Here is a 16,604-nt window from a genome sequence, read left to right as displayed (position 1 = left end):
ATAATATATATTTTTCATAGATAAAGCTACATCAAAATGACTGAAGGAGCTGAATTCATAACAAGCCAGAAGGGAAAAATGTTACTATGCTATATGGGGTACACTTACACACAGGAAAAAGTGTATGGTTTAAAAGTTAACTGGAAATGCACTAAATACTACTCTAATAAGTGCTATGGGCGTGCTACAACACGACAAACAACAGTACTATACACTAGAGAACATAACCACCCACCAAACATTACTGAAATCGAAGTCAGATCTGCTTTAGAAACTATAAAGGAAGCTAGCACAAGTTCTCAAAAACCTACCAGTGTAATTTTAAAAGAGCAGCTTCCCAAAATTCCTAAAACTGCTACTACACAAATGCCATCTGTAACTTCACTCAAAAGAACTATTGCACGTACTAAAAAAACCACTACTACTTCAACCCCAATTCCTCACACATACAGTGAAGTTATTCTAAGTCCAGAACAAAGTATAACTTTCAACAAAGAACCATTTGTCATTTTTGATAATAAAAACAATGACAAAAGAATAATAATATTTGGAACAGCTAAAAATCTCTGTAAACTACAAGAATCACATAACTGGATGATGGATGGGACTTTTACCATATGTCCCAAACCATTTTTCCAACTATATACAATACATGTCATATATCACAATTGCAATATACCATTAATTTACACATTATTACCAAACAAACATAACTCCACATACACTGAACTATTAAATATAATAAAACAAAAAACAAATGACTTTTCCCCACAAAAAATAATCCTAGATTTTGAACATGCAATGATTAATTCTATATTAAAAACACACCCCCATACCTCCATACAAGGCTGTTACTATCATTTTAATCAATGCCTATGGAGACACATGCAAAAATCAGCCCTAAGCATTGAATATGCAACTAATTCATCTTTTGCATATCAAATAAAAAAACTCATAGCACTAGCTTATGTACCTGACACAGACGTAACAGAACATTACAACATTTTAATAGACAGCGCCTTCTACAAACAAAATGAAGAAAAACTAAGTTCACTATTGGACTATTTCGAAGATACATGGGTCGGCAGACTACATAGATCTGGCCACAGAAGAAACCCTAAATTCTTAATTCCCTGGTGGAACGTATACAGAAGCACCTTAAATGGAGAATCCAAAACTAATAACGCAGTTGAAGGATGGCATAACGCCTTCCTACAATCAACAGGCAGAACAAAACCAACACTAGAAAGATTTATATCATGCCTACAAAAAGAACAGAGTTATCAAGAGTTCCGAATGGAACAATCCATAACTCAGCTAACTCCAAAAACCTCAAAACAAACTAAACAAATGTATAAATATCTAGAGCAACAAGTAAAATTGTACCCTACTACCAAAGGCCTAGAATACCTAAACATCATAGCTAAAACACTTCTTTAAAGTACAAATACAAATAAATGACTAATTACCCATTTTCAATAATATCAAACACATAAAATATATGTATCTTATTACAAAAATAATTACTGTGTGTAACATATTTATACATATTGTCAAAAATATATTAACACACATTAATAATATTTGTAATAAAATAAAAATGAACAATAATATTAAACAATACCCACCCACAAGAAATAATAATAAATTAACTTACCACGTTTATTCCAAAGTCTGAAAAATCCATTTCCTGCTTACACAATCCAAACATTAAAAAAATGGTTCCCAAAAAAAAATGCAAAAATACAACTGGCGATTAAATCCATAAGCCATTCACCAAATATCCTTCGAAAATCCATGAAAAACCCGAAAATAGCTAAAAATATTAAAAAACGATCCATGAAAACCGAAACATTTAAAGTAGTGTAAAAACCATATTGTTCAATAAAACGAACACACACTTCTTTAAAAAAAAAAAAGAGTCCATCCGAAACGAATAACCTAGAAAAGAAATAGTAAAAACAAAGCAACTGACATTCCCACCCACATAAAACAACACATAAACACGTACTAACAATAATACTAGATTTAAAACACTTCTAAATATACATTAAACACCTTAAACCTAACTTTCGAAACATGCCTACACATCGTTAAAAACACGTAAAAACACAACACGCAACTCTAACACATAACATTTCCAAATATAACTAATATATGTACAGCTACACTAAACATTATCTAACTAGGCTCAAAAGTAAATTTAAAACCATCTAAAACACATAAAACAAACCTTACCTTTCACGACGCGAAGTAACTCCCAACCGCGAGCTTCCCTTCAAACCAAATGACCCAAAACAACATTACCCGGTTACAAAATAGAGTGTCCAAAACATAATAAAACATTTAACTATACTAAAAAGCCCTAAATAAATCAGGTAAAACAGTAAATTCACACACAAATATTTTATATTATTTAGTAAAAATATACCTATTTTTTTAATTTACCTACAAATTGTCAACAAATGTTCCTAATTTGTAAAATTATATTAATAAATATTTTAAAATTTAAAATATTTATTATTATAATTTCTAAAAAGATAATACTACAGAACAATGTATGAAAAATTGTTAAATTTTTTTTTGCATAAATGCTAAAATTTTATTTATGTTAAAAAGATGTTTGTTTCGAAAACATTGTAAAAATAATTAATATTAATATTTTACATATTAATATTAATAAAAAAGGTATAACATGTTTGTACTACAAATATTAAAATGTTTATATATGAAAATATTTGTTAAAAGTTTTGTATAAAGATTTACAAAACCTATTGCTATGTTAATTTTAATTTAAAACACTACATTGTACAACATTATTAATAATCTTTATAATTTACTTAAAAATGTTTGAAAATATACTTAATGTACATAAAATTTGTTCTGACCTATATTCAATATGTTTGAATGTAATTACAATGTAAATAATACTATTTCTGAATGATCTTACTCAAATGAATAAACAATAACAAATTTAAAAAACTACAATAAAAACCATGTTCTTGTCTTATGAATTGTGTTTCTCTGATTATTAATATTAATCTTCTATTATGAATATTTAACATATAGAATAATTATTTTATAAAAAATTACAAATCAATCAATATTATAAAATTACAGAATGCCATTACCCATTATTCCAATACAAAATATTCATATATTTTTCCTAATAATAATATTAAATATTCCAAACATATCAAATTAAAAGGTTACATGTATATATTATCCTAAACTATAAATATAGAATTAATTACTACAAATCCAATATATAAACATACAATACAAATAATATTCACTTAAATATATTTTTATAACTACTATATCAATGTAATTTAATTAAATTAAATACCAGACAGATTAGAGTAGTTGCTGGACACTGACCATAAACAATTTACTATTCCCACTCCACTCTATAATAAATAAAAGTAGATGCTTGACACTGACCATAAATAATTTACTATTCCCACTCCAGTCTATAATAAATTAGAGTAGGTGCTGGACACTAACCATAAATAATGTACTATTCCCACTCCAGTATATAAAAAATTAGAGTAGGTGCTGGACAGTGACCATAAATAATTTACTATTCCCACTCCAGTCTATAATAAATTAGAGTAGGTGCTGGACACTAACCATAAATAATTTACTATTCCCACTCCAGTCTATAATAAATTAGAGTAGGTGCTGGACACTGACCATAAATAATTTACTATTCCCACTCCAGTCTATAAAAAATTAGAGTAGGTGCTGGACAGTGACCATCAATAATTTACTATTCCCACTCCAGTCTATAATAAAATAGAGTAGGTGCTGGACACTAACCATAAAAAATTTACTATTCCCACTCCAGTCTATAATAAATTAGAGTATGTGCTGGACACTGACCATAAATAATTTACTATTCCCACTCCAGTCTATAAAAAATTAGAGTAGGTGCTGGACAGTGACCATAAATAATTTACTATTCCCACTCCAGTCTATAATAAATTAGAGTAGGTGCTGGACACTGACCATAACTAATTTACTATTCCCACTCCAGTCTATAATAAATTAGAGTAGGTGCTGGACAGTGACCATAAATAATTTACTATTCCCACTCCAGTCTATAAAAAATTACAGTAGGTGCTGGACAGTGACCATAAATAATTTACTATTCCCACTCCAGTCTATAATAAATTAGAGTAGGTGCTGGACAGTGACCATAAATAATTTACTATTCCCACTCCAGTCTATAAAAAATTACAGTAGGTGCTGGACAGTGACCATAAATAATTTACTATTCCCACTCCAGTCTATAATAAATTAGAGTAGGTGCTGGACAGTGACCATAAATAATTTACTATTCCCACTCCAGTCTATAAAAAATTACAGTAGGTGCTGGACAGTGACCATAAATAATTTACTATTCCCACTCCAGTCTATAATAAATTAGAGTAGGTGCTGGACACTAACCATAACTAATTTACTATTCCCACTCCAGTCTATAATAAATTAGAGTAGGTGCTGTACACTGACCATAACTAATTTACTATTCCCACTCCAGTCTATAATAAATTAGAGTATGTGCTGGACACTGACCATAATTAATTTACTATTCCCACTCCAGTCTATAATAAATTAGAGTAGGTGCTGGACACTAACCATAAAAAATTTACTATTCCCACTCCAGTCTACAATAAATTAGAGTATGTGCTGGACACTGACCATAACTAATTTACTATTCCCACTCCAGTCTATAATAAATTAGAGTAGGTGCTGGACACTGACCATAAATAATTTACTATTCCCACTCCAGTCTATAATACATTTGAGTAGGTGCTGGACAGTGACCATAAATAATTTACTATTCCCACTCCAGTCTATAAAAAATTACAGTAGGTGCTGGACAGTGACCATAAATAATTTACTATTCCCACTCCAATCTATATTGAATTAGGATTACTATATATGTTAGATTTTTTCAAACAATTACTAATTTGTAAACACTACCCACCCTTATCCCCTATAAATCCTACATCACTCTTATTAAATGAATTATCTTCTTAAAATTGTTAAATGTTAATTAAAATAACATTTCTAAATGGAAATAATTTTTTATGAATAATAAAATTTTGATATATTTATAAAACACTCCCCACCCTTATCCCCTATAACCCCAAAATACCACTTATGAAATTTTTTTTATTATTAAAAATATTAAAATTTACTTTTATTAAGAAATTAGAACTTTGCATTATATTTTTCAAAAATAAAATATTACATATATTTTGAATGCACTCCCCACCCTTATCCCCTATAACCCCCAATTCCCACTTATGAAATTTATTGTATTAGTAATTTATTTAATTTTAATTTTTAAACTCAAAAATTAAATTTCTATTTTTTTTTTATAAAATATTAAATATTTCTCAAAAACACTCCCCACCCTTATCCCCTATAACCCCAAAATCCCACTTATTAAATGTATTTTATTAGTAAAATGTTTAATTGTAAATTTTAATACAAAATTTTAAATGTAAATTTTTTTGAATTCAATATTAAATAATAAATATATATCTAAAACACTCCCCAGCCTTATCCCCTTTAACCCCAAAATCCCACGTATTACATTTATTTTCTTATTACAATTTTCACATGTAAAATTTTAAAACTAATTTGAAATGTTTTTATTTCTAAATATAATATTTCAAAATTTATATCATAAATTATTAAATTTTATTACTAAAATTTTTAATTTTAAATTTTCATACCAAATTTGAAATTTTTTTTTTTTATTAAATATTAAATATTAAATATATATCTAATACACTCCCCACCCTTATCCCCTATAACCCCAAAATCCCACTGATTACATTTATTTTATTATTACAATTTTCACATTTAAAATTTAAAAACACATTTGAATTTTTTTTTTTTTTTTTAAATATAATATTTCTAAATTTATATCCTAAAATATTAAATTTAATATTTATTTCCAAAACACTCCCCACCCTTAACCCCTATATACACAACATCCCACTAACAATATTTTTTTTCATTATTAAAATTTAAATATTACTATTTTGTTCAAAATTTAAATTCAAATTATACAAATATTTATTAAAATATTTTATTTCTAATATATATTTTTAAAACACTCCCCACCCTTATCCCCTATAAACCCAACATCCCGCTCCTAAAATTATATATCCAAATTTAAAAAATTATATTAATAATAGTTAAATAATTATATCCTAAAATATTAAATATAATATTTATTTCCAAAATACTCCCCACCCTTAACCCCTATATACACAACATCCCACTAAAAAATTTTTTTTTCACAATTAAATTTTAAATAATTGAATTTTGTTCAAAATTTAAATTTAAATTCTACAAAAATTTATTAAAATATTTTATTTCAAATATATTTTTTTAAAACACTCCCCACCCTTATCCCCTATAAACCCAACATCCCGCTCCTAAAATTATATATCAAAATTTAAAAAATTATATTAATAGAAAGAAAATTGTTATTTTTAATACACTTAAATAAACATTTGCTGACACTTCTAAACAATAATTTTTTACAAATCACAAAGTGACTTAATACTATACTTTTTCGATATTTTTACTACACGATATTATGTCTTTCGATATACTATACCTCGATATTTTACTACACATCACAATCTCGACATTTTTTACATCGATATTGTTGACAGAGATATATTGTTCCATCGATATTTTGACTTCGATATTTCTGTATATCGATATTACATTTCCGATATTTTGTCTACTCACCCTTTCAGCCACTTGTGAGTTTGGTGCACTTACGGATTCCCTTATTAGGGATCAATTAGTTCGCTGCACAAATGACCACAAAGTGTGAGAGAGACTTCTAACCCAAAATCCTGATTTGGATGAAGCTGTAAGTATAGCCAAAAGTATAGAGCATACTGCTTACTGTGTTAAAGAGATGAAAACCAGTAAAGATGTTTCCCATGATGAAAAACAGGTACATGAGATTAAATAGGATGAGGATGTTTTAAAGGTAACTGAAATTCACACCTCAAACAAATCTAAACCTAAGAAGGACAGTTTCAAATGTTATCGTTGTGACAATTGTAATCATCTTGCCAATTTTCCCAGGTGCCCAGCAAGAGGAGTATGCTGTAGGAAGTGCAATAAAATTGGCCACTTTTCCAAAATGTGTAATTCCAAAGAGGCAAAGAGTGAAGTACATTTAGTACATGATGAACATGTTTCTGTCTCTAGGGACAATAAGTTTATATTTCAAGTGAGTGACCAAGAGCTGGAAGAAAAAATGTATTATCCTGTATGTGAGATACTTTTAGATGGTAAGAAAATTAATGCATATGCTGACTCTTGTTCTCCGTACACTCTAGTAGATGGAGAAACATCTAACTCTTTGTTCCATAATAGTGCATACACACTTGAGAAACCAGATGTACACCCTGGGGGATATAATAAGGAACCCATTCCGCTAAGAGGTATGATGAAAATGCGCATCACATGCAAGGATAGACATACATAAGGCAAGGTGTATATTGCTGAGAAGGGGAGCAACTTATTGGGGTGGAAACACCAAAGGGATTTGGGTATCACCCTTGACCCCAACAACAAAGAGCTAGTTTTACTAGTAGACAGATCCTTAACAGGTGGGGATATATGTGAGGAATTCCTGGAAGTTTTTTCTGACCAGGTAGGAGTATTAAGAAACTATGAACACAAGATAAGACTGAAAAAAGATGCTGTTCCTGTCGCACACAAAACCAGATCCGTGCCTTCGCTCTTGCAAGAACCTCTAAAAAAGGAACTTGAGAAATTGGTGAAGCAGGGTATCATACAGGTTGTAGAAAGCTCGGAATGGGTGGCCCCCATTGTGATCATGTCGAAAAAAAACAGCCAAGACATTTGCATGTGTGTGGACCTTAGAAGTTTGAATGCTAGCATTTAGGTGGACAGGTTTCCGCTCCCCAAAATCAATGAAATGTTATTTGTTATAAATGGAGCTACATTTTTTTACGGTGTTAGATCTTACATCGGCATATTATCAGGTACCATTACACCCTGAATCACAATCTCTAACCGCGTTCACCACACCGTTTGGCACATAAAAATTTCTGAGATTGCCATTTGGGTTGGCTTCTGCCTCATCCGCCTTTCAAAGAATAATGCAACATATGTTGGCGGACATAGATAAATCCTTCAGCTTTCAGGACGATATTCTTATCTATGGGTCTAGTGAAATGGAACATGATTCCAATTTGAGAAAGGTGTGCAACAAACTGAGAGAGGCAGGTCTTACCATAAAAAAAGACAAGTGCAAAATTGTGGTAGCCTCAGTAGATTTCCTTGGACACACACTCTCTAGTGAAGGGATTAAACCTAAAATGGATTTGATAGAGGCAGTTGTAAAAGTTACCATACCAATGAATAAAGAGGAAATCAAATCATTCCTAGGCTTAGCAGAATACATGTCTAAGTTTATTAAAAACTTCTCAGATTTAGTACAACCTATAAGAGACCTGTTGAAAAAAAGAACGTAAAGTACGTCTGGTTACCTATTCATGACCAAGCATTTTCAAATATCAAAAGAGCAATAGTTTTGGCACCCTCCATTGGTAATTTTGATAGCACACAAGACACAATTCTAACCACAGACGCCAGTAACATAGGCATTGGTGCCACACTCTCACAGTTTCAAAATGGCAGGGAAAAAATAATAGCCTTCGTCTCAAGAACACTAAAGGAGGCAGAAATCAACTACTCTACTATTGAGAAAGAAGCCCTTTCATGCTTCTAGGCCACCAATCACTTCAAATACTTTCTGTGGGGTCTACCGTTCAAGTTAAAGACGGATCACAAACTGTTGGTTGCCTTGTTTTCATCAAAAGACATTGAAAAGACCCATAGTACCCTAAACCCCTCATAAAAAGAGAAATAATCATACATTGTTATATTAAATATTGTTATATTCTAATTGATACTGCAAATACATCAAATAGCCCCATCAGGGGTCCATTGCTCACCCAACGTACATCATGGCCTTATGATGAAGCATGCCACCTTGATGGGTGAAGCATCCAGAAGAGACTACTCCATTGGTCCCAGATACATGAGCAATCTCTCACTGCTGACTGTGCTTTCTGCCTAATACTATACAGAAAATCACGTTATTGTGTTAATTTATTAATGAAGGAAGGACATGGAACGGACTGACCAATCTCTCTCATTCCCTCATTGGTTTGTGGTTTCTACTATGACTCCTGGATGTTGTCCCCTGCACTCACCTTAAATCTGCCTAAAACTGACAATCTCTTCTGCCCTGCAACTTCCGCTAATTTTTTCCTGTCTCCTTCACTGCCGTTTTCACCCTTCTCCTCTTTCTGTTCGTAAACTGGATATCATGGTCAAATCCTATCTCTCTTTCTCCACATACATTTCTGCTGTTTCTTGGTCCTTTTGTGTATAACTCTACATGATTTGCAAGATTCGCCTGCTTCTGACTTTGCACCCCAGAATACTCTTTGTCTCACTCTTCTTTCGTCATGTCTCTACCATTCTTCCACCCTGCTGATCTGTCTCGTGCAGGTATGGGGTGGTACATCATTGAACCATGGTGCTGTCTTTGGCTGATGTGAGTGTGCGGGGGTATCTGTGTGTCCGTGTTTATGGGTGTGCTTGCACGTGCATGTATCTCTCACACTGGGACTGTGTGTTGTGTGTCCCATTAAACAGGCATTTGTTGGTAGGATGCAAAATTCCTGTATTTTGTCATGGTGCCTTTTGTGTGTTTATCTTTGTGTAGTACTTTTTGCATAGCAATTGCATCCCTCTGGTATTGTGCTATCTGTGTGTCCTGTGATCATATGTTTTTATTTTGTACGGGAACTGTGGCTTGTTTGTAGGAGTTTCGTTTTTTAAACTCCATATGGATGCTGATTGCTGAGTTCCTGTATTTGCAGCTGACCATGGCCCCCACAGGGGGCCACTAGAGCGGTCGGTGCCCTAGTATCTTCTGGGCACCCGTCTCCCCTCTCCGCCCCACCTCTCAGGGGGCAGGGACTCCGGCCAGTGTCCCCTCCTCTTCCTGCTCGGTGGTGACGCGAGGGCCGCACTTCCGGGGCTTCTTTGTTCTGGGGGAGGCTATATAGCCCTCCCCCACCATGCTGGCGACATCTTGATCGCCTCGCACGCCGCATTGCAGGTCCTGCCACCCCGTTTTTGTCGTACCATTACGGTGAATCCCGCTCCGACCTCCCCCCACCCCAGCCCTGTCCCTGGGCAGTACCATGTTGAACGGGGCCCTGTGATATCGATTGCCATGGGTGGGGGGGGGCGCGAGCACCGTGGCGTTTAGCCCGTGTAGCATCTAAATCCCCAGTAAATGGGGATCACGATCTCCCCCAGGGAAAGAAGCCAACGAGCTGGGGGGGGGGGCGCACACCCATAGGGGAGGGGGTCGGAAGATCCCTTTTGGTCCTGGGGTTTGCCACTTTGGTGGTGACCCTGGTCAGGGGTTGCGCCGCCACCTCCTTTGCCATGGCCCCCCTTGCGATGGGACGCATGCTCTTGCAGCAACTGAGGGTGTTTGCGGGCTGTGAATGGGAAATGCTGTACGCGAGCCTGCTTTGGCTTGCTGCGGGCTTGATGCACAAGATAACAATGACTGAGGGGGGGTGCGGGGATAGTTGCTTGCCCGGACACCCCGGCCCCCCCGTGCGGTGGTAGTTGCTTGCCCGGACACCCCAGCCCCCCCCCAGCCCTGTACTCGATGGGACGGATGATGCCTGGCAGAGTGTGCGTGATTTCGGGGGACGCCCGGGCTGCATGGTGCAAGGCAGCGGATCCGGGGCTCAATGTGGGGGAGGAGACACGCAGCTGTGCAGCCGGTCTGCTAAGCACAGTCGCCGCCACGCAGGCATATGCTCTGCCCCCTGCCCGTCAATGCGGAAGTAGCAGTGTGCGTAGCGCATTAATAGAAGCTGCCGAACCTGGCCATGGGGGAGTGGTTCTAGTCGTGCTTGATCTGGGTTTGGTGCCTTTGTTGTGAAATGCCACCGCTGCAGGGAGGGACCAGCCTCACAGTTTCAGTTCCCGGCGGTTTCTCTCGCCTTCTTGCAGAGATTGACATAATGAGTAGCTTGCATGTTCAGTGTTGAGTTGTCTCGTGGGGCTGAATGCACGCTCTCAAATACACGCTATGTATATCGTGCACATTTTCTGGAGACATTGGACTTTTGCAGGCAACTCTTGTGGTGGTGGAGCCCCCCCTCCACCCCCCCTTTTTTACTTAAGGTTAGCCCATGCGAATCATTTTAGAGCCTCTGCATGATTAACGCACGGCCGGGCCGGGCCGCGCAGTGCATGGCGCTAGGGGCAGGGGGGTGCTCAAGATGCTGCCTGAAGGGGCCACAACGGGGAGGGCGTCTCCCCTGGGCATCCATCCATCGCGGATTGGGGGATGCGCCCAGTCTGGCCTAATGGTTAGGGTCTTAGACTCTTACTCTGAAGATTAGGTGTTCAATCACTGGTCTTCCAATGTCATCGTTTGTTACGTTTAACGTGTAGGCAAGGGTATTTACGTCAGTAAGGTAGTAAATAATCACACACCTCTAGGGTGCACAGCTGTCCGGGGCACTAGGGTCAACAAGCACCAACACCCACCCTGTGCACACCCGCTTGTGCTTCACCATGTGAGTCGCCCAGGACCCAGTGAAGAGCCCAGCCGCGACTCTTGCGGCTAACATGCGTTTCATATCTTGTTTTACAGCTACTGTGGCACTTCAGGTCAAAGGAATAGCGCACGTCAGGATCCAAGGTTAAGGTAAACAATTGGGGCGGCCACATAGCATTGGGCCCTTGGGGGCTCTGGCTTGCCGCATGGGTGAGGCTGCCCCCCCACCGCCTCGGGCGCAGGGCAGTTGGCATGGTTCACGGTGGGAGTTTTGTGAGCACGTGTTCCCCAGCACCTCACACTTGTTTTTTGTCTCCTACAAGTAGATCATCGCAAGACGAGAAGCGCTCTCGATGCAGGTTTCGTAAAGGGACATACGAAGGCAGCAGGTATGGGTACTGGGGAGGGTCCTCGATTGCCCTAGGGATCCCAAGTGCGCTTGCGAGCAAGAAGTTCCATCGCTGAGCCCTGGCGGGGGGGTGGGTATCAAGGTGGTAGCAGGGAGGTAAGGGGGCACTGGCTAACTTATCCTTCATCTCCCTCACAGTGCCACCAAAGCCCGTTTGCCCGGCCAGATGCTCCGTCATTGCTCGCCTGTTTGGAAGTAAGTACTGAGCCACGGGGGAGCCAGAGTCCCCTGGGCATTGACCTGTGCTACTGGTGGCCGCGGGTGTGACTTCTTGAGCTTTTCCCTTATCGTTCCAGATTGGGAGGCACCCGCGGGTGAATCGATGGATAGTCAGGGATCCCCACCACTTCTCTCGATGAAGTCCCAAGTCGAGGAGACCCAGACTGGCATCTCCAAGGATGCGCGGATCGCAGCTTTTCTAGAACTGGCCAAGACCAAGGGATTGGCTTGGGCCACCGAACTTTTGAAAGCCAACAATCCCGAGGACTCTGGGATCGCCATTAAGGCCATGGCCGCTGAACACGAGCCCAATGAGGAGGCTGGCCCCTCCAGGTCTAAAAGGATCCGCAGGCCCACGGTCCGAGACTTCCCGGCCGAGCAGTTGCCTGTGAAGAGCTGGTCTTTGGCCCCCACCTGGGGCACCGCCCCCTTACCTGCGCCCCCAGCGCTGGCTCCTGGACCAGTGCCCACTCCGGCCAGCTGCCTGCCCTCGGTGGCTTACGCCACATCGGACGACCTTGGTAACCTCTCAGATACTCTGCAGAACTTCATGTCCGAGGTTAGAGCGGGCTTAGCTTTGGCCAGCCCGGCCAGCGTGGTTGGGATTGCTGCCACCCCCCCTGCTGTGGCACCAGCGGTCCCAGCCTTCGCGCAAGTCTGGGGTGGGGCAGGCAGCCTGCCTGGCATGCCGCCTGCTCAGGTGGGGGGTCCAGCACTAGCGAGCCCCTCTGCCTTGGGAGGACAGCTTCCAGCGGGCGCACCCCCCTTGCCAACGGGCACCCCCTCCCCCACCCTGACACCGCCCACGGCGGCAGCCGTGCCTGCCACACCCACGGAGGTCTCCACGAAACCGGCAGTAGTACCTACCGCAGTAGTGCAAAAGCCCCTGGTCACCATGGCACCGTTGCTATCCGGTCGCTGTTGTTTGGGGTAGGAAGTGCCCTTGTCAGCTAAAGAAGCTATATGGCGAAGAGAGTTTATTGATATTTTCACCCTCCTCATGCATGGGGCCGAGGGGGTCGATACAAGGAAAATGGGTGGGAAAGATGACGACAAGAAAGTGCGCTTTCAGTCCTGGCCTGAAAAGAACATTGGCACGTGGGGGCAAGCCTTCGCCATCTTGGCGGCGGTGATCATGGAGAGATTTCCGGACCAAGGGCCGGGCCTTTTCCAGTACGCTAGCATCATCACTAAGGAGGCAGAGATAAGTGGGGGGATGGGTTGGTACCGTTATTATTGCGATTTTAGGAAGAAAATGGCCATGTGCCCCGAGCCAGAGTGGGACCAATTAAAGGTGAGGCTCTGGGTCATGCACATGGGGAAGCGCACAGTTGAGGGGACAATAAAGCCTAGCACCTCCAATAGTGACAAGCCCAAGGACACGAAACAGGAAGCGAAGGGCCAGTCTAAAAAGTCCTTTCGTGGGGGTCGTGGAGGGGGTTAGTAGCAGGGCGATAGATCAATGTCCAATGGAACCTGTAGGCTGTTCAATGCGGGCTCCTGCTCTTGGGGGAAAGCATGCAGGTTCGCACATAACTGCAGCAAGTGTGATGCTGCCCACCCTGCCGCCTCCTACTCCAAATGAGACAGCCCGGCCCAGCCCCCTGCAACACATATCAAGTAATCCCTGTCCTTCCCAGGTCCCCCACCCACTATCCCTTCCCCAATTTTCGACTAACAGCGCTACAGACCTCCCTGTGCTCTCTGGGGGTGGATCGAAACTTCCCCTTCTGGCAAAGGGTCCTTCCCCATCAGTATCGCCAACCTCCTTCCCCTGATCCGTGGGTATCCCAACAGCAAAGATGGATCGCTCATCGTGGAGGGCTTTGTGGAAGGTTTTAGAATTCCGTACCTTGGCCACCTAGTGACAAGGGACGCGGATAACCTCAAATCGGCTAGAGACCAACACAGTGATCGTGCTAGCAAAAATAAAGAAGGAAGCGGCCCTGGGAGGGTGGCGGGCCCTTTCAACCTACCTCCCCTCCCGCACTTTGTAATTTCACCACTGGGGGTCGTGCCCAAGAAAGAGCCTGGGTCCTTTAGGCTGATCCAGCACCTGTCGTACCCAGAGGGGGACTCTGTGAACTTGTGGTTGGAGGAAGGGAGGTGTTCTGTGTCCTACTGCTCCCTCGACTTGGCAGTGGATATGGTCAGGAGGGCTGGGAAGGGAGCATGGTTGGCTAAGTCAGACATAGAGTCGGCTTTTCGACTGCTGCCGGTCCACCTTGACAGCCAACACCTATTGGGCTTCAAGAGGCAGGGCAAAGTCTTCTACGATCGGTGCATGCCCATGGGCTGCTCAGTTTCTTGTGCATACTTCGAAGCGTTTAGCTCGTTCCTTCAATGGGTGCTAATGAGCAAGTTCAAGGTTGAGGGAGTGACCCACTACCTTGATGACTTCCTGTTTATTGGGGGGGGCTGACACACAGGAGTGCATGAGAGCCCTGCAGTGCTTTCAGGACTTGGCTAAACACCTAGGGGTGCCATTAGTACCTGGCAAGACTGAGGGTCCATTACAAAAAAGGGGTAACCCATGGTGAAAAGGACCTGGGTGAATAGCTGATACCAAAAACAATGGTCCTTGACAATTGATCAATCTATCTGAGACAATATACTTAGCTTAGTCAATTGGTTTGTCTATTCCTGAGCCCACAGAGAAAACACATAATTTTGTTTAGGAACAAAGGCTCACACTATTCAATAATTAGTTCGTATTGAAAAAGGACAACATCCAAAACACTGTGAAATTAATTACATGTGTTTAATTTAGCAATTTGAATATTTAGAACAGAACAAGGTTGCTCCAAGGGGAGACGTGCATGAAGAGAAAGTGATAAATGAGTGAGTGAGTGAGACAAGAAATAAAAGGTTACATAGTAGTCAGAGTATTCAATTAATTTTAGGCAATGTGGATCGGTTGTGATTCACCGTCCAGAGTCCAAAAAACCTGGTCACATTCATTAGGTACACAATATTTCGTATATTTCAAAATTAGACCCCATTGGTGGCCTTGCACGGAGGAATGAATATGTGTCCCAGGTAGTTAAGGGTGGGCGTCGACGTTTCGACCCGTCTTGATGGCCTTGAGGATAATTAAGCCTTGGCCGTGCGGGTCTTCATCAGGACCAAAAGAGGGGGCAACCTGACTGGAAGGTGGTCTACGCTGAAACACCTGTAATGTTAAAATAGGTGGATTGTGAGGATGTTGGCCTAATTAAAAACATGATTAAAAGGAGGCATCTAGTGTCAATCACATACCTAATTGGTTTAGAATCACAGGACAAATCCGGGATACCAATAAATGGAGGCCTTGAAGTCATAGGTCAATTAGTTCATTCTGGGTGAAGGGAACCATACTAAGTTCAATTCAAGTTATCAGCGGCGACCTACAACAAGAGAATTAAATCAGAACACCGTGAAAATTAAATTGCGGGGATGGTGGCTTGAGTAGCGCAGTAGCGTATTTCTTTCACTGCTTTTCGTAAACAATGTTGTGTATAGTTTACCTGATTCCGGGTCTGATTTGATTGTAATGTCAAGGAAATCGATGTGAGATCTACTATAGTTCATCGTGAATTGTATGTCAGGTGAACATGCGTTCAACCAAAGATGGAATTTTTTAAGATCATTTTCATCACCTCGCCACAGGAATATAATATCGTCGATGTATCGACGCCACAGTGCTATACACTCACTATATGGGTTAAGTGGATTGAGGACATATTGATGTTCAAAAATTACTCATGTAAATAATGGCCAGATTTGGGGCGAAGCTGGCCCCCATCGCCACGCCTTTAGTTTGTATAAAGAATTGACCCAAGAAGGTGAAATAGTTTTGGGTCATTGCAATTTTGAGTAATGATACAATGAATTCAGTGGGAACCAGATGGGGTGCAGGTCTGACATTGAGTACAGATTCAATACATTCGAGGGCTGCCACTTGTGGGATGTTAGTATAGAGGGCAGTTATGTCCATGGTGACTAGTAGGTGAGTGTTAGGGTCATATGGATATTCATCCAGAAGTTGTATAGTATGCATGGTATCCCTTAGATAGGTCGGGGTCTGTTCCGCAATGGGCTTTAGAAATACATCAACGTACTTACATAGAGGTTCTAAAGCCGAACCACAGCCAGATACGATTGGCCTACCTGGGGGATTTTGCAACCGTTTATGTATTTATTGGGTAAGCCTTCACTACCCGTATACTCATACCGTAGATTCTTAACCCACTCAGCCTGAGGCTTTATTGACCATGCCCTTCGATTTTGTTTTTAGCCTTGACTCATTCCTGT

The sequence above is a fragment of the Triturus cristatus genome, chromosome 10 (assembly GCF_964204655.1).
Source record: "Triturus cristatus chromosome 10, aTriCri1.1, whole genome shotgun sequence".
NCBI classification, from domain to species: Eukaryota; Metazoa; Chordata; class Amphibia; order Caudata; family Salamandridae; genus Triturus; species Triturus cristatus.
The sequence above is the reverse complement of the archived record's forward strand: the minus strand, read 5'-3'. Positions refer to the sequence as shown.